This window comes from Ceratotherium simum, chromosome 20 (genome assembly GCF_057802395.1).
Source record: "Ceratotherium simum simum isolate JZ-2026a chromosome 20, ASM5780239v1, whole genome shotgun sequence".
NCBI lineage: Eukaryota > Metazoa > Chordata > Mammalia > Perissodactyla > Rhinocerotidae > Ceratotherium > Ceratotherium simum.
Window position 1 is genome coordinate 13,390,758 of NC_141919.1, and position 26,276 is coordinate 13,417,033.

Genomic DNA, 26,276 nt, shown 5'->3' on the forward strand with positions numbered 1-26,276 from the left:
TTCAGTAGCTCATAATGCTATTAGCATTAATTGATTGGTCTTTAACCTGCCCACTTAGCTAGGAGGATTCACTTTTGTTTTTTCATTTTCCCAGCATCGGCAGTCAAATGGTTCCCTATTATTTTTAAACAGTGTGTGTCAGAAGTGGAATTTGAGCCCACACCTCCTTACAAAGACCAGAATCATTTCCTTTTTATAAAACTCTTTCTGAGAATAGTGATACTGCTTTGCTAAAAATGTTCTGTAGAAAAGACTTTTCATAAGTTTACAGACACACACAATGAGTGTATATGAAATGCTACCAGTAATGGTAGTCGCATTTTGCAGAGGCTGTGTAATCTTTCTGTGCCAAGAGTGAGCAGTAAGTTTGCAAGTCATTGGCCTGGGATGGTTTAGACACGGCCCAGCCTCCAGGTGGGAACCTGAATCAAGAGACTTTCCTGCCTCAGAGGGTTAAACACAGAAGCATAACACTCTCCTCACACCTATCAAGTCAGGTAATTGTTAGGTTTATAATTCCATAATTTGTAATCACTCTTATGGATGGTTAGGCATTTAACTAGCCATATGGAAGTGATGTAGAGTTATAGTCAAGGTAAAATTGAGCAGCAGAGTAAAAATCCAGCAGCTTTCTGGTTTCTGTGCACTGGGGAAAAGGGTAAATGGAGCAGTGATGAATACCTGGTTAATAAGTTCTTATGAAGTGCCTAATAGCTTTTCCTTGAGATCAGGGATAGAAGAAATAACCATGAAATATGAGAGAAATGAGATTTAAGATATAATTGACAAAAGGGATGAGTATTTTAAAACCGCTTCAGCTCATTGGACTTTTAGTTGGCTGCAAAACAGAACATACAACCTGGGAGCAGACAACCGGCCATGAATTTACTTGATTCACAGTAAATGTTATTTTTGCGCATCTGCCTTTACACATACCTCCCTCTGACTTGCCCTGGGGTACAGTAGCTATCCCCACCTCCTGCCACCAAGGCTTCTGGCTGTGTCTGCCTGTAGAACAGGATTTTGTCAATTGCCTCCTACAGAGGAAGTGCTCAGAGGTATATGTCGAAGTGAATTTCTGAAATAGTTGCAAGCATCACTTTCATAAACAAAAGGACTGATCTCTCTTTCCCTTCCCTTTTTTTTTTTAAAAATTAAGGTATAATTGACATACAATGTTATATTAGTTTCAGGTGTACAGCATAATGATTTGATATTTGTATATATTGCAAAATGATCACCACAGTTAGTCTAGTTAACATCTGTCCTCACACACAGAGAATTTTCTTTTTTCTTGTGATGAGAACTTTAAGATCTATTCTTTTGGCTACTTTCAAATAAGCAATACAGTATTATTAACTATAGTCACCACGCTGTACATTACATCCCCAGGACTTACTTATTTTGTAACTGGAAGTTTGTACCTTTTGACTCCCTTCACCTGTTTCGCCGACTCCCCACCCCTTGCCTCTGGCAACCACCAATCTGCTCTCTCTATCTGTGACCTTGGTTTCTTGTGTGTGTCTGTGTTTTTTTTTCTGGATTCCTCATATAAGTGAGATCATATGGTATGTGTCTTTCTCTGACGTATTTCACTTAGCATAATGCCCTCAGGGTCCATCCGTGTTGTTGCAAATGGCAAAATTTCATTCTTTTTTATGGCTGAATAATATTTCATATAATATACACACACACACACACACACACAGATATATATATATATACGCCACATTTTCTTTGTCCATTCATTCGTCGATGGATGCTTAGATTGTTTCCATATCTTGGCTATTGTAAATAATGCTGCAATGAACATTGGGTGCATATATCTTTTTGAGATAGTGTTTTCATTTTCTTTAGATAAATACCCAGAAGTGGGATGGTTGGATAATTTTTAATTTTTTAAGGAACCTCCACACTGTTTTCCGTAGTGGCTGCACCAATTTACATTCCCCCCAACAGTGCACCAGGGTTCCCTTTTCTCCACATCCTCACCAACAGTTGTTATTTGTTGTCTTTCTGATAACAGCCGTTCTGATGGGTGTGGGGGATATCTCATGGTGGTTTTGATCTGCATTTCCCTGATGATTACTGATGTTGTGCATCTTTTCCTGTACCTGCTAGCCATCTGTATGTCTGCTTTCGTCAAATGTCCGTTGAGATCCTCTGCCCATTTTTTAATTGGATTGTTCGTTTTTTTGCTACTGAGTTGTATGTCCCTTCTCTTTCTTTTGGTGATTAAAAGAGAATTTTAAGTATCCACCATTTTTCTTCTGTCTTGACTGATTAAAGGAAATACTATTACATGGCGGAATATTGGCAGTGAGTAGAAATACAAGGCAGCTTTAACATTAACCTTATGGAGAAACAGTGGAAGGCCAATGAAATAATGAAAGAAAAGGCTTACTAATAATATTACATACTAATATAATTAAATGAATATGGAAAATTTCATGCATTTTTAGATGGTGGTCTAGATCCTAACACCTCACCACTCACTTTCAAACAGAAGCTATTATTGTAGGCGTGTAGGAGTCTAGTAATATAATTTTGGCTAGAAATAAAATCATTTTAAGTTTACATCACTGATATAGCATGGATTAAGCAGATGCAAGCAAATTAAAGAAGAGACTGTTTAGATTTCAGAGAGTAAAATCTATGTACGTATCTGCGAGAGGTGGAGCTTGAAATATTGCCATGGTTTTGGGGAAGAAGTTTTAGTGACACCGTGTCTCTGTGCATGATTCTCACATATGTAAAATGTGTGGGAGTATTCATCGTCCACAATTCCAGAATTCATAATTTTGTAATCAACTTATAGAGTGATTCCTACAAAGCCTTTCTTTTTCTTTTTTTTTTTAACCATATATTTGGATAAATTGTGAATGCCAGATTTGTTTCTTTTTTTTTACTAGTAAAGTGGTGTCTTTTGGAATGACTTCTTAATTGTTCATGGTAAAGTGTATGTTACTTGTCAAAACATCTTAATATACTAAAGTCTAGTTCAGAATTATAATCAAAGAAAGGGCCTATAAAAAAAAATCTTCTGGGACCAGCCCCGTGGCGTAGTGGTTAAGTGCGCACTCTCCGCTGCTTGGTGGCTCGGGTTCGGATCCCAGGCACACACCGATGTACTGCTTGTCAGGCCGTGCTGTGGTGGCGTCCCATATAAAGTGGAGGAAGCTGGGCACAGATGTTAGCCCAGGGCCAATCTTCCTCAGCAAAAAGAGGAGGATTGGCATGGATGTTAGCTCAGGGCTGATCTTCTTCACCAAAACAAAAAAAAAAACTTGCAGGGGTTGGCTTCGCAGCGTAGTGGTTAAGTTCGGTGCTTTCTGCTTCCGTGGCCTGGGTTCACAGGTTGGGATCCTGGGCAAAGACCTACACCATTAGTCAGCCATGCGGGCGGTGACCCGCATATAAAGTAGAGGAAGATTGGCGCAGATGTTAGCTCAAGGCCAATCTTAGCAAAAAAAAAATCTTCTGCAGAGTCTAATTATAAAAGAATTTTATAGTAACATTGTCCTTGACCAAATTTTTGTCTAGCATTGTATGTCTTGTTTTCATTCTGTACATTTCCTTTAGTTTTATAACTAGATTCTTAATAATACCTGCCTGCCACTCTACTCTCTTATTCCTTCCTAGGACCAGAATAAATACAGCTTGATGCATGTATTTTTTATAGCTAATTTGAGAGACACTTGATCCTGAGCATGTAAGATCTAGTGCTAGTAAGCATCAGGGACTATCCTGGTTGTGTTACACACATCAACTTATTTTGTCTTCACAGGATCCCTGCAAAAGAGATGGTGTTAGGCCTGTTTACAGATTTGGAATCAGAGTTCAAAGACAGCTTCAGTAACTCTCTCAAGGCCTGCAAGGCAAGTAGTTTACCCAGGAGTTAAGTTCAGCTTTGTCTTCCCCCAAAACCATGCCCCTTTCTACTGTGCAACATTGCTTCTCCTGTAACTTTGCCTATTTCAGAAATTAATTTATCTCCTGGAACAAGCAGTTTTCTCTCTGCTAGGTGTTGTGACCCATTTTCACATTGCCAAATACATAATTTAAGATTATGCATGTTTTTTATTGTTTGTCTATATGTTGTTGCTGTTGCTTCTTTAAGCAGATAAACAATAGCAGAAATCACGTAGCCAAGAAGCTAAATCACATAGCCAAGCTGCACATAGGAAACAGAAAGTCACAACTCTAAGTGAGTCATCTCTTCACTGGTGTCATCTCCCCACTTGGCGAATCCACCTTGGAGTATTTGGGCCTCAGGGCTGCTTTTTATTGGCTTAATTGTTTAGCTCAGTAACTGTTCCCTTGTGCTCTTACAGTAATGTGCACTTCTCTGTTAGAAAGGGATGAACACTGGATAGTATTCAGGTCATATGAATGTAGTTGTGATTAAAAACAAAACAGAACACACATGGACACAAATATTGACTAGACTGGTGTATAATCAAATAGTCATTTCATATGTTTTTTTAAAATGTGAAAATTAAAGCAAACGCAAGTGCGGTATAGTTTTGAGCATTTAATGGAGTATAAGAAAGGAGACCCCTAGGGCCGGCTCTGTGGCTTAGCAGTTAAGTGCGCGCGCTCTGATGCTGGCGGCCTGGGTTCGGATCCCGGGCGCGCCCCAAGGCACCACTTCTCCGTCCAGCGCGAGGCCGAGTCCCACGTACAGCAACTAGAAGGATGTGAACCTATGACATACAACTATCTGCTGGGGCTTTGGGGGGAAAAAAATGAATAAATAAAATCTTTAAAAAAAAAAAAAAAAAAAGAAAGGAGACCCCCTTAGAGCCTGAGCTGTAGCCGTGTTCACCGACATAGGATTAAATTTCCTTCTCCAGTTAGGATTAAATTTCCTTCTCCAGTTGATCGCTGCTGTTGGTTCTGCAGGAAGTCATATTTGCATAATCATAATGTTGTAAATGTGGCTAAATAGTTTATTGGTTAATCACCACACAAGACAAGGAAGACGTAATTATAACTAAAGAAGAAAAGCATCAAGCTTAACAACCTGGCAATGCCAAAAGAGTGGAAGAGCTGACAGAGTCTTTCCACAGAACGGGGACAATGGTAAGTTGGTGTGGAGTGACAAGTGACCTACACCCACCATCTCATTCGAGTCTTCAGCTGCTTTCACGGTTGGATCCTGATCAAAATGTGACAAAAAACCCACCACCCTTCCTTAAACATGCAAGGTGAAAGGCTCCTGTGACCAGAGCCTGCCCGGAGAGCCCAGCACGGGTGCTCGCTAATGCCACTGCTGCCTCAGGGTCTTGCTTCCTATTCTCGGGTGCTGTAGCCAGTCTGGAGAATAGATGCTTGCCTTGCCTTTGTTTTCTCTGGTCTGAGGAGTGGCTGAGCTTCAGGGCACCGACTTCCTTCCAGGAACTTCCTGCAAGGGGAAATTTTGACTTTTCTGCTTGAACACTCCAAATGCCTGTGTGTTGAACAATGGCCTCAGCAGTTGTTTTTCAAGAAGGGGTTTGGTTTTGTTTTGACCCTGAGAAGTGTGGGTTGTTGTGTTCATGGCGCCTCCAGGTGGGCGGTCAAGGAAGGGCGTCTTGGTGGGCTAAGAGCCCTGGGAGAACCATGACTTGATTATGTCATTTTTACTTTTAGCCTTAGTCTGTGTGGTCCCGGGGCTAGCAGTTCAGTGGTGGGGTTTAGGTGGGGAATGGAGTCCAGGGAAGGGCTCGGGAGTTAGTGCCAGCAGCTCAAGGATGCACCCTGGGAGGAGGTTGTGTAAATAGATGCCTTTATCCAGTGTGTCCCTTTTTGCCTCTCTCCAGCTAAATTTCTAAATAATTCCATTTTTGAGATGAAGGTGTTAAAAGGGGGTCCTCTCCCAGCAGCTGGGAAATCCTGCCTAATGGTAGTTGTGGATTTCTCTATCAGAAGTTGATTTGATGTTGATTTAGTCCATGGCTGCAAAGTCAAATGCCGAGGCAGTCGGGGCAGGTGGTTTTAAATGAGCTGCCACCATCTGGGTGGGGACTCTCGCCGACTAAAATCGCCTGCTCATTGAAGCTGTTGTTCAGATTCAAATTGTGCCATGTATGGAGAGCAGGCTTAGGGTTATCAGAGCCTCCAGGTTTTCAAGAAAAACACAGAATCTGGATTTTTTTAGTGTGAAATCTCTTGGATTTTAAACACTGCCAACTAATTTAAAAATTTCAAAACTACTGTCTAGACTTTAAAAACGAGCCTATTGGGGGGATACAGTCCATGAGCTGCCAGTTTTCTCCTCTGGTTAGGACTCTAACTCCTGTCTTCCAATTGTTCTTGTGCCTTGGTTGTTGAAAATGAGCTGAACATCTTTTGGGCACTTAACCTGTATTCCGTCTTGTCCCCAAAGCATTCTAAAGATGCTCTCATTATATATAAGATAGTATAGATGAGGAGTAGATGAAAAAGTCAGAACAATTATAGGATAATCACTGGAACCAGAGTGAAATTATACATACAGATGTAAAAACATTTCAGTGGGCCTCAGGTTAGGTGTTGAACTTTGTAGCAACTTGCTTAACACAGAAAAGTCTTATCAGCTGTACAATGTGTAGTGTTCTTAAAACAGACTGTTTAACAGACGCATGGCTCTTCCTGATGCCAAGATCAGAGGATGCTTTCAGAGGGGTCTTGAAAGGAACACACTGAATCATATGAGAGGCACGACCATCGTGGCAGTGTGAGGTTTTTTTTTTTTTTTTTTGTGAGGAAGATCAGTCCTGTGCTAACACCTGCCAATCCTCTTCTTCTTCTTCTTCTTCTTCTTCTTTTTTTTTTTTGCTGAGGAAGACTTGCCCTGGGCTAACATCCACGCCCATCTTCCTCCACTTTATATGGGACGCCACCACAGCATGGCTTGCCAGGTGGTGCATCGGTGCGAGATCCGAACCGGTGAACCCCAGGCCGCTGCAGCGGAGCGCGAGCACTTAACTGCTTGCGCCACCAGTCCGGCCCCGCAGTGTGAGTTTTATCGGACTGTTCTTTCTGTTGCTCTTCACGGAAAGACTGATAACATTGACACTCAAGTGTAGTTTAGGAAATGAGATCGTAAGGAGTGCTGAGGTGTGGGTAAAAGTCTTCTAGTGTTCTAACTTTTGTGGTGTGGAGAGGGCTGGAGGTAGAGGATGGGATAGTTAACGAGACGAGTAGTTAAGAGCCAATCTCTGGAAGCAGAGGGCCTGGATTTGAATCCTGGCACCATCCCTTACTAGGGGTGGAACCTTGGGTAAGTTGCTTTATTTTTTAAACCTCAGTTTCCTCATCTGTAAAATGGGGATGATTATATAATGGGATCACTCTCACAGGACAGCTGTGTGGGTTAACTGGTTTAGTTCGAATAAAGCGCTCATTGCGGTTCCTGGTACTCAGTAAGCATTCCACAAATGTAATAAATTAGAGAAACTGCTAGCAGTGTGAACTTGCTTGTCAAAATGATTAAAAATGGCTGTCCAAGGTTTATTTACAGGACTTAAATGTTTGTTTTTGTTTGCCACAATAGGAAAATTTATTTTACTTAATTCCTCGTGACCAAAAATGTGTTAAGTACCTGTGTACAAAGTATTTTGCAAAGTTCTATGGGATGGCGCCTGCTCTCAGGGAACTCGTATTTTGGTTTAAAAGGTAAGTAATGCATGAACAGTACAAGACAGGGAGCACCACGGGCCATCCCAGCAAGGCTGTAGCCAGTCAGAGAGGGAGTGTCACAGCGGGCTGATACTAAAGTAAGATTTCACAGACGACGGTTGACTTTATCATTTTCGGGCTAGATTTTCGTAGTTTGAATAAGTCTAAACACTGTACAAGAATAGTTTCAGTTATGTAACAAAGTACAGTGAGCATTTACCTGAGTCTTTTTACATGAATCGTTATAGGAGAGAATGGAACAACAGCAATTAGCCATGCTTTACAATTTGTGTTAATTAAATATTATCACGGGTAATTTAGGTTGGGCCACCATATGCATATTTTATCATTACAAAGAGAGCGCTTAGCTGGCCTTGGGGTGTGCTGAGAGGTGGAGGTCTGTGTTAGCGTGCATGGTGCAGGCCCTGGAGCAGAACTCCTGAGCTCCTCCCTTAGCGGCCCCTGTGGCCTTTGGGAAGCTAGGTGGCCTCTCTCTGCCTCAGTTTTGTCATCTGTAAATTGGGGTATGACTACTAGTGTCTACCTCATAAGGCGTGCTGTAAAGACTATATGAGTAAGTGCCTTTGAAGTGCTTAGAACGGTGTCTGGCAAAGAGTGAGTGTGGCGTGTGTTAGTTATCACCATCAGTCCCTCTTGGAATAATCAGTATTAAAATTTTAAAGACTGCTGTCTGGGCAGGCTTGGGCATGCGGCCTGTAGTTTCAGAACAGACTACAGCTGACTGCACGTGGGGATAGAAGCTCATAACTTCATAGCACTCTGGACCTCCTTAGCTCTGTGGTTGTGGAAACAGAGTGGGGCGTTGGGAGGGTCCCAGTTTCAGACCCGGAAATTGCAAGCTGAGCCCCAGCCTCAGCAGCAGCTCACTTGCCCAGTGACGGGTGGCAAGTTCTTCGGTCTCCTCAAGTCTCTTGTCTGTATCTGTAAAACAGGCCTAACCTCGTCCTCTTGATGTGTGCTGGATTGTCATCTACTTGGAAAGCATTGAGGGGAGGTAATGGTTGGGAAATGGGTGGGTGAGTGAGTTATATTCTAAAATGCTATTAAAAATTAAAAGAGATGTAAAGGTAACTACTAAATATTATTGATTTGATTTCAGGTTTTCATAGGAATCCAAATATATGGTATTCCTCATGTGAGAAAATTAAATTTCACCTTTTTATCTAATAATAACCCAATAAAGACTTTCATCTATTGCTCAGTTTTTGTGTTTCCTGGAAATCTTTAATATTGAGCATGAAGATCCAGAAAATGCATTCACCGGGTTCCTACCTTTTCCATCAAAGAATTGACTTGAATCTCAGTGTGCTTTTGAACCCTTTTTCATGAATCTCTGTTCTTTGTGCTGACACAAATCTCGCACACACGTTGGTGGCTTTACACACAGCTGGCTTCTGAGGCCTCCTGTCTGGGGGAGTTGCTCTGCCACGAGGGGTCGTATAGAGATAAAGCCATGCACTGGCTGCATATAAAAATACATGCCATCCTCCAGAGCTGCACACGCGGGGCAAGGAGAGCCACCTTGCAGCAGAGCCAGGCTCTCAGCCCACTTGTATCTGGAAATGTGTGGATGATATCATGACTTCTCTTTCAGAGCAGTTCAGTTCATGTTTTCCTTAAAGAAAAATATTTGGCCATACTCACATGTTTATTCTTCAGATGAAATTTAGAATCGTTTTGTCAACATCTTAAAAAAAAATCCCATTGGTATTTTGAATGTGATTGCACTAAATATATAGATTAATTTTGGGAAAATTTACACTTTTACAGTCCAGGAACGTGATATGTCTCCCCCTTTTTGTTAAAATGTCTTCTCTCTTTTTTTTTTTACCTCAGTAAATGAAATCTTGTACTTTTATTTATATGGGTCCTACACGTTTCCTGTTAAGATATTTTATATTTTGTTTTTGGTAGCTGTAGTGAATAGACTTCTTAAATTATATCTTGTAACTGATGTTGGCTGATTATAGAAAAGCTGTTGATTTTTGTACAAGTAGGCTCACAAAGCGCATTTACTGAATTTCCTGAAAATGGGAACTGATGTGGTTTGCATTTGTTCTGTTCATAAATACAGGAAAAAAAGGAGTCTGAGAAGCTTATATTTTTATTTTGTTCTCTGTCAGACTCTAAAATGCACTCTGGGTTTCTATTTTTATTCACCTACCTCAGGTAGCACCTCCCTCAGGGTTTGCTATGCTCCATACTTGATAAATATTGTGGAATATTTCTCAACTTTCTTAATTCTGTAATAGTTTTTCAGTTGTTTCTCTAGTCTATTTTAAGAAAAGCAGTTATAGCATCCCTAAATAATAATAATTTTATCTGCTTTCTAGTATTTGTTTCTTTCATTTTAATTCTTAGTATTTTGGCTAGAACTTCCAGTATAATCTTCAGTGACGGTCACCATAGTAGGCATCCTTATTCTGGTCCTGAATTTAATGGGAATACCTCTAGTGTTTTACTGTTGGAGTTTGAGAAAGACTTTTTTTTATTGCATTAGAGACAGTTACTTCTATTCCTGGTTAACTAGAGTTATTTTGTTTTAAAATCAGGAATAGAGCCAATACATATATATTGAGATAATTATTTGATTGTCTGACTTTGACTTATCTGATAACTTATTTCTCTCTCTATACTAATATTAAAGTATTCTTGAATTACTAGAGTAATCCCTCTTATTCTAATAATATATTAGTGAATTAAATTTTTTTTTTTATTTATTTGTTTTTTTTCCCCCAAAGCCCCAGTAGGTAGTTGTATGTCATAGCTGCACATCCTTCTAGTTGCTGTATGTGGGACGCGGCCTCGGCATGCTGGAGAAGTGGTGCGTCGGTGTGCGCCCGGGATCCAAACCTGGGCCTCCAGCAGCGGAGCACGTGCACTTAACCGCTAAGCCACGGGGCCGGCCCTATATTAGTGAATTAAATTTGCTATTTTTTCTTATGATTTTATCTCTGTAGTCATAAATTAGATTTTCTTTAGTATTTTTTGTTATGATAGCCTGATAAAATGAATTAAAAATTTTTCCTTTTTTTTTTTTTTCTGTGCTACGATAGAATTTAAATCATCTAGGAATTACCTGGTCCTTGAAGGTTTGGCAGAATTCACCTGTAAAACTGACACCAGTGCCAGCCTTTATTTATTCTTCTTTCTTTCTTATTATTTAATACTGTACATGTATTAAATAATTAAAAAATTTGGAACGTAACAGATGACCAGTAGGTAGCCCAACCTCCTGAATTCCTACCTTCCATGCAAAACACTTGTAAACCTTTTGGTTTGTGTCCTTCTATACATATTTCCTATGCATAAAAACACACAAATACACAAAAATTACATGGGTTCTTTTAGCAAATGTTATTCCACATGTTATTTTGTAACGTTTTGAACATCCTTTTACATCAGAATTAATCTGCATCATTTCTATGGGTTACATAGTATTTCATGATATCAATATATAATAATTAATTTTGCACGTTCTCTATGAATAAATATTTAGATTGTTCCCATTCTTTGCTATATAAAGTATTGAGCAATCATTCCTATATAGACATCTTTGCTTAATTATCTGATTTTCTCCCCACCATGGCAAATTCCTGCAAATGTAATTACTGGATCAAAAGGTAATGAATATTTTTTGAGTACACATTTTGTCCCATTACCTTCCAGAAATGTTGTTCAGTTTAGTGTCTGAGGGTGTCATTTACCTTTGACTATCACAGAAACATTTATAAAAGAAGATTACCTGATGATAATTTAGCATGTGGCCGCAGGAAGGCTCATCTCCCTGACTGGCATCAATGAGGAACTCCCCAGCATTGCGGGCACTGGTGTTAACCTGATTGATCTAATTAACTGCATTGCATTTAGGAGCCTTGGGCCCTCAGGGTGCATATGGTACTGGCATCGAGCCAGGCCCCAGAACCTTTTAGACTGGCTACCAATTCCACACTCCTGTCCCTTTTACCTGCTCAAGGGCTGTGAGCCAGCATTTATTGGGTCTGCCTTGCTGCCATCCCTGCCTTGGGAATAACAGAAGAAAAAGCCCAAACCTTGAAGCAGCACTTTAAAAATTATTTTTTTGATCAAAGTAAAATTTGTCATATAAGAAAAAAAGTTCAAGGAGTACAAAAATGTATAAAACAGAGGTGGAAATTTTCAACCCCACTTTCCAGAAACAAACTGCCATTTGCAATTTGGTATGTACTGTTTCGGGCGTTGGTTGGTTGGTTGGTTGGTTGGTTGGTGGTTTTCTCTGCTGGAGCATAAATTAAGGGGCAGATGTCTTCTTATCTTCTAACCCCTGACTGCAGGGAAACCAACATGGACTGAAGAGGGGCTTTGCTTTTACTCTACTGTATTTAATTTCATGACACTTTTCCCACTGACATGCTGTTTTACACTGGGGGAAATATGAGAGAGTTTAAATGGCTTGTTCAAGGTTGATAGGTCGTAAGTGGCAGAGCTGGGATTTGGATCCAGGTCTGTTTCCATGACTCTTGTTGCCCTGTTTCAGGGACCAGACCTGTCTGTCTAAACCTGCAGTTGTATGGTGACCATGAGCCATGTGGCGGTTTAAATTTAAATTAATTAAAATTAAACAAATTAAAAATTCAGTTCCTCGATTGCTCTATGTTTCAAATGCTTAATAGGCACATGTGGATAGTGACTACTAAAGAACCTAGATGAAGACCAGAGAGATCAAGAACATTTGCATCATGGTAGAAATTTCTATTTGACGAAGATGGTATCACTGAAATCTTAAAAATCATGAGTATAGGGCTTTTTTTTTTTTAAAGATCTATGCTAGCACATTGAGTAGATTCTTATGTTCTACATTTACAAAGATAGCCCTGAAAAACCAGCTTGTTTAAGAAATAGGGCAAACCTGCAAAGTCCAAAATTTAACAATGAATTATTGATCGCCTGCTGTGTCCGCAGCTGTCTGCTGGGATTGGGATACAGATGTTCTAGGAAGTGTATTCACTGTGGTTTGGATGGGCGTGAAGGTGGCACATCCAGAACAAGAATGTACTTCCTCCCTTGTCTTTTTTTCTCTCCTTCAGAAGAGTGAGGGTAATGTATTTCTTTTCCTACTGTATGTGTATAAAACCAGCAAAACAGGAGAAGGATGGAGCCCGCAGTTTTGACCGTGGCCACACCTACTGCCTTTGAGAGGCTCTGAGTGCTTCTCTTGTTGGCGTGTACACTTGGGCCTTTTGATAACCGCCTGGTGAATAAAACTGGGGAAGGGAACTCAAGTCCGAGGCGGGGTGGTGCGGGTTTGCAGTGGGTAACAGCATGGGGAGAGTAGAGAAGAGGGGTGTGGACTGTGTTAGCTTTCATCATGGTTCAAACCTTCAGCATCCAGTTACTCATGAAGAACTTGACAGTGAGTTGGGGAAACGGGTGCTCGTTCTCTGCGTCTGTGGAGCACATGCTTGAGACTGAGAGAGCACTACTTCTTTGCCTTATATTTAGTAGGTGCTCAATATACAAATGCTTCATGTATTTAAACAAAGAACTGCCTCAGATTTCCAGGAAAAACCATAGGATTGACCTGTTGATGTGGCTAGAAAGTGCGGTTGCAACTGCGGGAAAACATTTTGCTGTGGGATATTTAAAACTCTTAGTATATGAGTACTACTAATGTCCTAGTACACTCATGTGGACGTCTACATTTTATGACTTTCCTATTTACAAGTTGGCCTTAATTTTATTCTTCAGTACCAGGCACTGTTAAAGCAGTGTATCAGACTAATTGTATAGGAAGGCAAGATCTTGGGCAGTAAACAAGCTAATTCCTGAGTTTAAATTGGAAACTTTGATGGTTGCATTAATTTTCAGGCCAGCAGAAATTCTTAAATTGCTGCTTTAGGGCCTCGCATGGTAATTCGGATGTGTTAGGAAATTACAGGGAATCATGGGAGTGTGAAATTATTAAGAGAGCCACAGTTGTATTTCCCACCTGCAGGAGGCAGGGCCAAAGGGAGCATTAGGAGGCTGAATAAAACTGAAGGGGCAGCTGGGCTGCCTTATGAAGGAATTACTCTATTTCCCTGGGCTTAGAAAGAAACAGACCTGGGAGGTGTATACAGACTAAGAACGAGCCTCAAAAAGTAAATATACTTTAATTACTTTAGGGATAAAGTGCTGTCCTATTATGATCTGTCCAAAATATTTTTATTTGGAGTAAACTCTTATGCTCTGCAATCACGCATTACTGGGGAGGAGAATGCTGTCCTCACGTAGATGCAGATGTTGGTAGCATCACTTCCTTCAGGCTCTGTGAGAGGGGAATCAACTTGCCCACAGGAGGTGATTTCCCATAAAATCCCCGCACTTAGGAATTACTCACACGGTCAGCTCTGGCTCTGGTTTTCTGTCTGAGTTCTCCTTCAGAGGCCCGGCGTATTAGTGTCTCTGCTTTGGCAAACAGCATTGTCTTTCCTTTGGTTTGGTATACTTATGAAGATTAATTTAGAATGAAATGTAATTGAAGGCCAATTACATCTGATGGCCAGATCTATTAGAACAGAGCAGTGTTGTTGATTGGGAAATGGAAAGCATTTGAGATAGTGCCTGGGAAATACATTAAATGCATCGAATGTCACTGCCTTGTCTAATAGCCTGATTGAAATGGTTTTTTCCTTTGCTATTGCACTAGGTTGTCCCACAGACTTCGGAGTCCAAGAGGAAGGAAAGCAAATGAACACTTAGGCATCCTGATACATTTATTATCATTGGTCTAAGAATTGGAAAACACTTAAAGGAAATCTTTAGTTTTTGATTCTTCTGCAGAGAAAAGTGGGAAATAATTTGCCTTTTTTTGTTTGTTTGGTGTTTTCTTTGTTTTTTTTTTTTTTTGAGGAAGATTGGCCCTGCACTAACATCTGTTGCCAATCTTCCTGTTTTTTTCTTTTTTCTCCCCAAAACCCCAGTACTTAGTTGTGTATCGTAGTTGTAGAGTTGTAGCTCTTCTATATGGGACGCCACCTCAGCACGGCTTGGTGAGCGGTGAGTAAGTCTGTGCCCAGGATCCGAACCAGCAAATCCTGGGCCGCCGAAGCAGACCGCGCGAACTTAACTGCTATGCCACCGGGCCAGCCCCTAATTTACCTTTTGAATTTAGTCGTTCGTTTAGCCTGTAGGGACTTAATATTATCTGAAGTGGCCCTAAAATACTTTATACTAAGCAAATGACATCCTTGGTGTCTTTGTTTCTGCCTTTCTACAGTTTCAGTTCTTTAGAGATGTTTTTTAAATTGAGGTGTAATTTACATAACATAAAATTCACCATTTTAAAGTGTACAATTCAGTGGTTTTTAGTATATTTACAGGGTTGGACAACCATAACCATCATCTAATTCTAGAGTATCTTCATCCTTCCCAGAAGAAACCCGTACATATCAGCAGTCACTCTCCATTCCTCCCTGCCCCCAACCCCTGATAACCACTGATCTACTTGCTGTGCCTATGGATTTGTCTGTTCTGGACTTTTCATATAAATAGAATCGTGCAATATGTGGCCTTTTGTGTCTGCCTTCGTTCACTTACCATGTTTTTAAGGCTTTATCCACATCATAGCATATATCACTCTTTTTTTTATCACTCCTTTTCATGGTGGCTAAGAAGGGTAACAGGGGGACCCTTTGAGCATGGAGAAGGTGGAATGGACGTCTGCCAACAAGACTAGAACCTACATGTTGATGGAGAGGGCTGGTTGTAGGCACAGCAGGTGGCTGAAGCCTAAGAGTTGTGTGGGTTACATTCAGATATAAAAAGCTGCAGTGTGGGGACCCGGGCCCTTGGTGTGTAGAGTGACCATGGCTGGCTGACCTAGGGAATAGAATCCTTCCCTCCACATCCTTTACTTTTTTTTTTTTTTTAATAATTTTATTTATTTTTTCCCCCAAAGCCCCAGTAGATAGTTGTATGTCATAGCTGCACATCTTTCTAGTTGCTGTATGTGGGACACGGCCTCAGCATGGCCAGAGAAGCGGTGTGTCGGTGCGCGCCCGGGATCCGAACCCGGGTCGCCAGCAGCGGAGTGCGAGCACCTAACCGCTAAGCCACGGGGCCGGCCCCACATCCTTTACTTTTAAACCATTTTTATCTATATATTTGAAGTGTTTCTTGAAAGCAGTGAATAGTTGGGTCTCTATGTATAATGTGCCTTTTTCTCTCTGTTTCTTCAAATGTATTTTTCTGATGTTCCCACCTTTCTTTTCTTTCCTTCTAAGACTCAAATTCTAAGTATGTTAGATAACTTGATATTGTCGCACCCATCACTGAGACTGTACATTTTTTCCAGTCTTTTTTCTCTCTCGGCTTCATTTTTGATAATTGTCTTCAGGTTCACTTATGTTTTCTTTTCAGTTTCTCATCTGCTGTTATTTCCATCTGTTGTAGTTTTCATTTTAGATGTTGTACTTTTAATCACTAGAAGTTCCATTTGGATCTTTTTCTGTATTTTTTTCTCTCCATCGTGTTTATGTTTTCCTCTACATTCTTAAGCTTGTGGAACAGAATTAGTATAGCTTAAAAAAATCCTTTTCTGCTAATTCTAACGTTCTTATCTTTTCAGAATCTAATTTTATTGAGTTTTCTCCTACTTATAGGTCATCTTTTCCTGTTTCTTTATTTGCCTAGTAGTTTTGGATTAGCTGCCAGACATTGTGAATCTTGCATTGTTGGTTGCTAGCTTTTTTGGATTCCTTTAAATAGTGGTGGACTTTGTTCTGTTATGCAGCTAGTTCACTTGGAATTACTTTGATAATTTTTAGACTTGCTTTCAAGCTTTGTTAGGATGAGCTTAGAGCAGCCTTTACTAGGGTTACTTAAACTTCTCTTCTGATGACTCAGTGACCCATGTATTATCCTTTCTGACTAAACATGTGTGAACTTTGGCAATTGTTCGAACTATGCTTTCCAGTATTTCTTCCCAAGCCTCATTGAGTGTTACCCTACTCATTCCTAGGTCATTATTTGGCCAAAAATTCAAGGGTGGCCCTCTGCACATCTCCAGAGCTCGCGCTCTCTGTGCAGCTCTCTCCTTCCAGCATTCTGTCATGCAGATTTTAGGCTTCTCAGCCTCCCTGAACTCCCATCTCTGTGATTGCCAGGTTGTTGTGTGGAAACTGCTTTCAGGCAGTTATCTGGGGGCATTCGTAGGATTTACCTTATTTGTGTCCCTGTGTTGCCTATCATCCAATGTCTTAAAACAATTGTTTTGTATATTTTGTTTGATTTCTTACTTGTTTCTTATTGTTTGTTTTTAGTAATGAGTATGAATTCAAACTCTGGTATAAGCAATTAGGTTCTGAAAGCATTTGTTTTTGTTATTTTAATTTTATATGTAGAAATATTAGAAGATATTACTTTTAAAGGAAAGAATATTTTATTTTAGGTAGTTTTCCGTAGAAGGGAAGAGTATTTTAAACTGTTTTGTTTGTTAGATCCTGAACTATGTGTTTGAAATAATAAAATGTATTAAAGATACCTCATACGCAGAATGATCTCATATATCTTTTATGAAGTGGTTGCTTGTACAAAGTGATTTCCAGGCTTTCTATACTCATTAGTACTACATTAAAAAAATAGGCATGAAAAATGAAGGAGAGAAAGTGAACTCTTAAGTTTCTTATTTTTCTACTTGTTCTAGTGTTAGTGAAGGGAAAGTTGATGTAATAGGCTAAAATGATACTTTGGATCCTCTATGGTCTTACTTTAGCTCAGTTATCCCATCTTTTTTTTTTTTTTTTTGTGAGGAAGGTCAGCCCTGAGCTAACATCCATGCCAATTCTCCTCTTTTTTGCTGAGAAAGACTGGCCCTGAGCTAACATCTGTGCCCATCTTCCTCCACTTTATATGGGACACCGCCACAGCATGGCCTGACAAGCGGTGCATTGGTGCGCGCCCAGGATCCAAACCTAGGCCGCCAGCAGTGGAGTGTGCGCACTTAACCACTACGCCACAGGGCCGGCCCCAGTTATCCCATCTTTTACAAATAATATTTTGTGTTAACTATATTTTCTTATCTTGGTATTCTTTTTTTTTTTTTTTTTTTACTGTGGAAGATTTGCCCTGAGCTAACATCTGTCACCAATCTTCCTCTTTTTGCTGAGGAGGATTCGCCCTTAGCTAACATCTGTTGCCAGTCTTCCTCTTTTTGTATGTGAGCCTCCGTCCCAGCAGAGCCACTGACAAGTGGTGTAGGTCTGCGCCCAGGAACTGAACCTGGGCCGCCAAAGTGGAGCACACTGAACTTAACCACTAGGCCACCGGGGCTGGCCCCAAACTGTCTTTTCAATGGCAGTTGTCTCCTTAGCTGTTGGCTTCACCATACTTGAATTAAGGCAAAATCCCAGGTACATTTAAAACATATTTGAAAATTATGTTCAAAAGTATTAAAATTCATTTCTTAGAGCAGTCAAGCCAAATGTATTAAAATAAAGTTAGGACTTGAAGTAGAAAAAGAAAGGATGCCTGTAATAATCAACCAATATCAATTCTTTCACTAGTCTGCTGCTTTTGAGGGATTTGGAAGAGAAGGAAATAAGGGGAGTAGAGAAAGTGAAGGAAAAGAAAAATTTTGAATGAAAGGTCAGGATGATTCAATAGAACATTTTAAGTAGACATAAAGCTTCCTTACCCCTAATAACAAATAAAGGCAAAGCCCCACCCGTTCTCTTTTCTGGTGCCCAGAAGCCTAAAGATAATGATCACATTTGGTTGTGTTATTCCTACGTGAGTAAAAAAGAAAATAAATGGTATTGAATGAAGACGAAGGGAATCCATTTATCCACCTTTGCACAGCTTTTGGAGGGTGGAGGGTATACAGCAGGTCCCACTGACCTTCCACCTGCAGGGTTCTACCAACCTGAGGGGGTGAGGCCTGGGCTGAACAGACGGGATTCCCAGAACTGTCATATCATCTTTCTTTGGGTCTGAAATCTCAGTTTCCAAGAATTTTGCCATAGAAAAATTGATTAGCGTATAGTTAAATTTGTCAGCGGTTATTTAGAAAGGAGAGACGACTTTGATTTTTTTTTAATACTTTCCTTTGAATAATCATGAAATACTAAATATTATGGGGTGTAGGAAGATAAAAGAAAGTTAGTGATTCTTAGCAATTACAGAAATAAAAAATAAGTGAAGGAATAAAGCAGTGAGTGAAAGATGCTTCCTGGATGCTCGTTATATGCTGTGCTATAATGGTTTGATAAACATTTGAAACTGACTCATGCTATTTCCTCAAAAGCATACTTTCAGGCAGATTAAGATTTGTAAGTGGTAGTGTAAAAACTTATCTGCAATTCCTCAAAGAATTAAAAATAGAGATGCCCTATGATCCAGCCATCCCACTACTGGGAATCTATCCAACGCACCTGAAATCAACAATCCAAAGAGGCTTATGCACCCCTATGTTCATTGCAGCATTATTCACCATAGCCAAGAAGTGGAAGCAACCCAAGTGTCCCTCGAGTGATGATTGGATTAAGAAAATGTGGTATATATATATACAATGGAATACTACTCAGCCATAAAAAAAGACAAAATCGTCCCATTTGCAACAACATGGATGGGCCTGGAGCGTATTATGTTAAGTGAAATAAGCCAGAAAGAGAAAGACAAACACTGCATGATCTCACTCATATGTGGAATATAAACCAACACATGGACAGAGAAAACTGGACTGTGGTTACCAGGGCAGTGGGGGTGGGGGGTGGGGGGTGGGGGGTGGGCACAAGGGGTGAAGGGAGTCATATATGTGGTGATGGACAAACAAAAATGTACAACCCAAAATTTCACAATGTTAGAAACCATTAAAACATCAATTAAAAAAAAAACAAAAAAACAAAAAAAACTTATCTGCAGAACTATTTCTATAAAATCGTGATTTGTGATGGCAGTCTGTATTTTTGTTTAAAGATTTATTTGTATTTTATGGAGATTTTGAGTATCACATTTAATATTTATAAATTTCACAGTATCTCTAAGTATAAAGGATGTAATAAGACCTATAAAAATAAAAATTATATATAGAAAATGAGATAAAATGGATGATTGCAAACTAATGGTTCTTCAACTTAGAATACACCAGAAGAAAAGAAAACATTTTATTATAGAACGAAAGTTGGAAAATTTAAATGAAGCAAGAGACTTTGAAATGGCACAACTCACTTAACAATGTGAATAAAACAGAAAAATTTTACAAAATAAATTAATGATTATAGGGAGAACAGGCTTCCCTTGGACGTGTAAAGAATCACCTGGGAAGCTTATTAAATGTTGAACTCTCTGGGACCCTCTCCCTGCATGATTCTGATGCAGGTGTTTGTATACCCCACCTTTGATAAACAGTGACATTGAGGCTTATACTGCATCTAAAACAAAGTAATCATTTGCTTATTTCTCTTTTCAGTGAACTGTATTAAGTACTGATAACAACTTGGAATACCTTTCAGTTGGGAAAAGTGAAATCACCAAAGAACTGAGGAGTTTATCAGGGGTTGCAAACTGATAGTCTGTGGGTGAAATCAGCCTGCAGGTGTATTTTGTTTTGCATACTTTGTGGTCCCTCCCCCTTCATTTGCATTCCATTGCCTTTAGATAGGCTAAACTGTCTGCTTGGCTGCAGTCCCTACTGCTCTGTGTTGCCCTGCACCCTTGGCTTCCTGTGTTTCCCTCACCTGGTTGGTTGTTAATAGTATTAGATTGTGGCTGACTTTAGAGGAACTTAGTGACAAATATCTTGGCCAAGAAATGATGGCTCAGTTAAAAAACATATCCCTAACCTTAACAAATAATTCAACCTAAGTTGGTTCCTTAAAAATGTGTATCATTCTTACATATAATCATTCTTACATTTTGTCAATTCCATAACCTCCAAAGGAAGTCCTAAATTTTTCACGTTAGTGAATAGGCCAGAGTAATCCACAATATTGCACAATCTGAAAGCCATTTAGTGTTGTTCTGGCAGTGTATTTTATAGCTTGGGGCTATAGATGTACTTTTTTAGTTGCATTTTATTCGGTCAGTTGTTAAAACTAATCTTGATTCTCTTTGTCTTGGCAGTAGGATACAATGGAGACGTAGCCCATAACTGATCATGGAAAAGGTAGATCAGCACATAGAGTTTTAAGTTCTGGCTCTTGAAGGGATTTTGAGAAATAATGAAAAAAAAAAATAGCAACAACCAGCATTTACTGAAAATTTACTATGCTCCAGATACTAAGCTAAATACAGTTATTTGCACTTTTAACCCTCCCAACAAGTTTATCTAACAGCTACTCTACTATTCTGTTATCCTGTTATAAATATGAAGAAATTGATGCTCAGAAATATTAAGTAATTTGTCCACATTGCCTTTATAAAGGCAAAATTTGTCTTTTAAAAGACACACTCATAAAGTTAACCGCAGACTAATAATATGATGTTTGACCTTATCAAAACATGCCTGTCATTCAAATGTGGCTTTTCTTTAGGACATTGCACTACATAAGAGGCCCTGCGATTGACCTATCCCATAGGCAACATGGCCAGTAGAAATGTTCAGGTGGCAACAAGCACGTGCTTAAACAAATCCTGCCCCCTCTCATTCTGATTGGACTGTGCCACTGGGCTCCCACAGTTTGCTCCCTCCAGCAGGTGCAGGGCATACACTGTTCCTCCTTCATCCGATGACGGATGAACACCGTATTAATTAAGGTGGGCTCGTTAATGCCTGCATCCTCCTCCTTTTTTTTAACTCTTTGGCTTGCCGATATCTGACCTTTCTTTCATTCAAGTTACTCATGAAATCCCATCACCTCTGTGAATCTGACCTAGTTGGAAAAGAACAAGCAAATTCCCAATGCTCTCTGCCCAGCCATCAGGGCATTCACTTCTCATTAATTGCTTCCCATGCAGGAGTGACTGCCCGTTCCTGTGTTAGTGCAAATAGTGCCATGATGCGTGTTGACAGGGACAGGGACAAGGGCTTTATCTGTCGTGGATATTATTTTATTTTTACACTGCCAGCATTTATTTCTATCATCGTGTCTCCAGCTATACTCTCAAATGAGGTTACTTTGTTAGCTGTCATCCTCATCTGCGTTGGAATGTGATCATACGTGGGTATGACTGATACCCGTTCTATTCCCTTTGCCCGTCCACCCGGGCCACTTGGGAAACGTCTATACCTATTTCAAAACCCAGAATAAAGAGTGCCTCCCTGTGTAACTCTTTGTACCATTCTCCTGTTTCATCCAGTTCCTGTTGTGTAATTCAGGTGTTCTATATCTCTCTCACCTGGAAACAGACAGTGTGTCCCTGGTGCCCAGCACTGAGCGTGGAGGGGCTCTCATTTAATGTTGTGTACGGTTGAATGCATATCGCATTGCAGAGAGACGGCCCCTTCCACTTCCATACCTGTGGTGAGTTTACACATGTTTTCTTCCTTTGGCTGAGAGCTGGGTGAGAGGGTGTTTTCCTTCCTCACTCTTCATGGGGCTCTGTACTCACCACTGGATGCGAGAGGTTGAAACTAGAATTTAGAATGCTGAGAAGACACTCCGTAACTGAGCAGTGCTAATCCAAGAGGGTTATAGTGTCTGCCCTAGAAATTGATCTTCTTCTAAGGTATATGGTTTCGAAAGGGAGGGATCCTTGTACTAAAAGGAAAACATTAATCTTCAGGAGTTTGAAACCATTTTCTCCACTCTTCCTGCATTCCAAGGACATGAGAAAGGAAACTGGGCGTTTGTAGTGTCTAACAGGATCATGACAGGCTCATAGCAGGATAGTAGGGATTTAAATTTGCACAAGTAATCAACAACTTTTTTCTAGTGTATTACTTTCAAATTCCCTGTCTTTGGGGACTCTACATTTCTCCTTCCGTTTTGGGGTCTAGTAAGTTTAAGATGGCATGATGCTGGGTTTCTATGTAAAATAGTAATGTTACCTACCTTCTATAGGGTTGTTGGGAGGGTAAATTAGATAACAGAGGTAAAGCACTTTAGAACAGCCCTGGTAAATAGAAAGTACTCAATACACATATTATTGTTGTTACTATTTAATAATGAAAATGACAACCTTTGGTTAAAAAAATGGATTCAAAAACATTTCACATGAAGTTCTGTACTTACCATGGATGTGGCTTATTCACGGACGTGCTGAAGGTAGCTGAGGAATCGTCATCAGGAACAGGGAAACATCACCTCTTGGTTTTGAGTGGAAACAGTGATGACCTGTCATCACTGTGTCAGACAGCTTTATATGATGATGACTTGGGACAAATCTAAATCAAATATCTATTGAATATTTTAGTTAAAGTTATTACTAGAGAGCACTTCCTTTGTGTCCTGTAAATCTAAAGGTTTAGATTTAATGACCCTGTGGATCTAAAGGTTTATATCACCTATAGAAAGAGTTTAGATGAATCCATAAAATTCATCTACTAAGTGATTTGAAGTAGGCAAATTAAATACTTGTTTTAACCTTTTCATATTTACACTAGCCAAACTTCAGAAATTGATTTGAGCTTTTTGAGAATTATCGAGCAAAATTCTTGAAGGGTTTACCAAATTGTGCATTAATAGAACTTACTGTTATTTATTATTATTTACAATTACTAAAATTTGCTTTGCATATGAAGAGAAACAAAATATAACAAATATTTTTCTTCGATGACTTTGGTAAGGAATTAAGATTCTAGAAAGCCTTCTCATCCCCCCAGTACTTATCTTGGAGCAATTGCTGCGGATCTTGAACATTTTCAGTGTTGATGGTGTAAATGTGTCATTCCTATGTCCTCACTATTTCAGGCTTATTATCTAGCCAGCTATTATTCTGTGGTTATGGAGGAGAGTCCTGGTTTAAAAGAATTCGTGTAATGGTCAGGACCAAATTTGATGAAAATTGAGCATATTACTCAGAGTGTTAATAAGGAGTTTTCTCTGGACACCACTATTGCCGGCTTTATTATCGCGTTGGTGGTTAACACAGGAATGAATGGGGATATTTTGTCAGTTTAACAGCACTGTGGCAAGAATCAAGAGACCTTGTTGCCAGGCCTGGTTTTGCCATTAGCTTGCTCTGGATTTAGTCTGGTCTCTTAATTGCTCTGTGCCTCAGTTTATATGTCTGCAATAAATGAGGAGTTTGAGGTGGAGGATCTTGAAAGCCTTTTGCAACTGGGATCTTGATTTTGTGTCCTTTTAGCTCTAACGTTCTTTGAAATAAGACAAGTTTTCTTGAGTGCTAATCTGAGTTAATTAGGATTTGATGTTAAACCAATACAGGAAATTCTGAGACTTGGGGGAAGTCACACAGCTGGTATGCTCAACAGTGTTATTGAGCCGACTCTTGGTATCATTCTCCTGTTTTATCAAGCAGGACGCTTCTGAAACAGAAGTCTGAAAATTCGAGTGCTCTCAGGTCTGTTCCGGAAGCCCTGCTGTGGTAGCACTGTGGCCCAGTTGACAATGCATTAGACACACCTTTCTTTGCTTTGACACTTAACTGAATGAAAGGAAGATGACTTCCGGTTAGACTGGAATTCTCCAAAACCATTTGGCATGTGGCTGAGCTAAGCGAATTAGGAAGAAAAAAGAAAATATGCTAGAGAGGGTGGAAATCTGTTACAGTGCCTCTTTCATTGAAACCCGGCTGAACCCTGTCTACATGATGGTATTACCAGTTGCTGGAATCAAATGCAAAGAAAGGATGAAACTGGACTTTTCAAGATCGCGTGATCAACTGAGGTGCTAAGGAAATGAAACAATTTTCATTAAAATTGTTAATTACGTTTTATTTTATGTAGTTTCAAAGACGTCTTAAGCCTTTTTCTGCAAGAAAGCAGAACATTTTGTGCCACTCAATTAAGTGAGATACAAAATATTTGTGACCAGATTTTTGAGTTTGATGAGAATAGAGGATTAAACAAGTATTTGTGACACTGAGGGATAGCAGTTTATCAGTTATTTCTTTAACAGTGAGTCTGTGTCAGGGGAGGATAAATTCCAAGGGCCAAATTGGGTTTTAAGGGAAAGGCTGTGTCGCTGCAGGTATCAGGCTGGGTCCCTGCTGGAAGAGCCCGTTGTAATTGCTACTTGGTTCTGTCTCATTGCCAGCCAGCTGTATTCAATTTACTTCCTTAGTTTTGATAGCCACAGCATTTATCTGTTTAAACACAGGCAGATTAAATACCGTAAGAGGATTACTTTACTTAAAGCAGTCACACATGGACTATCTGCCCATATTTTGTTTTTATTTTTGTTTTAAGAAAGAAGGAAGGGCTGCCTACTGCTGGGTTTAGGTGTGCAAGAATGTACCGAGCGGTAAGGCCTGTTGGGGGACAGGCTCTTGAAGCGGTTTCTAATTCCAGCTCATCCCTTTTGAACGTGCACACTGCAAGGCTAGCCTACATTAGGTTTCCTTCTGGCAAAGGACGGAGGGAAAAACATGCCTCTCCTCCAATGCAGTTTTCTAGTCGAATTTACACCAACTTTTGAATTTTGCCTTAAAAACACTGAACTATTTTCAAAGCATACAAATTATTTTTTTATATCATAAGCATGGAAATAACAATAAACACCCAGAGATGATATTGTTGAGAGACAGCAGGGAATAATTAGGGGTTCTTGGACTTTGATGCACATCAGAAGCATCTTAAGAACTTGTCAGAATATACCTGGCCCCACACTGCCACGGAGGTGCCCCGATGAGAGCACATCTCAGGCCGGGGGTAGCTCCCAGACCAGCAGCTCAGGAGCCCCCCCACCCTCACCTCCGAATTGTTAGTGATGATTTCCTTCTGGTAGGCTTCACAGAGATGATGTACTTGGGAACTCAACATGATGCAGCTGATGCTGGAGTGTATGATTTTGTCCATAATCTAACTTAAAAATATTTTTTCATGTTTATTAAAACCTCTATATAGTGAATTTTGGAGAATTGCTCATTTTGATAGAGTTCTTAAGCATATACTTAATATTTCTTTGCTTTCCCCATTGTAAGTGTTTTTCATGTTTTCCCAGTCTCAATCTTGTCTTTTGATATGAGTCACTAGCATGATATCTGATATTTTGTTTTTGCTTATTATTTATTAATGGGCTTCTTAGACATTTACCTATGAATTATTAAGCAGTAGATGAAATGAAACAAATTGTTGAGTTTAGTAGTCAAGTGACACATTTCTGATTTAGCATGGTAAAGTGAATTTGGAAGACACTATATATATTAAATGCTATAATGGCTATTTTGTATTGAAATTTGATAAAGAATAACTTTATAAAAGCCAAAACTTAAGTTAATTTTTTCTGCAATCTTAATTATTCTTCATTTCCTAACTGTTCTAAGTTAATCATGTGAGAATAAAATACAATAAACTCGAGTCCTTTGGAATAAAGGCACAGTTGAATACTGCTAGTGTACTTAGTTTCGTTTTTATTTTTGTGCCATCAATATTTTTGTTAGAGAATCACTAAAAGTTAGGAAAGAGAAAAGAGAATTTCTTTTAAAACAAATATCCTCTGTGCTGTTTTCATTTTTATTTTTGATTTGACATATGCAGGGAAAGTTCTTTAAAAGTGCAATTTAAAAGATTTCTTTATTTTCTCCTCTGT

At 39.6% G+C, this 26,276-nt stretch overlaps 1 protein-coding gene across 1 annotated transcript in view; it reads left to right on the forward strand.

Annotated features, from left to right (window-relative positions):
- Positions 1-26,276, forward strand: part of GNAQ (G protein subunit alpha q) — a 288,961-nt gene that overhangs the window by 44,568 nt on the left and 218,117 nt on the right. The gene's annotated exons all lie outside the window — the stretch shown is intronic.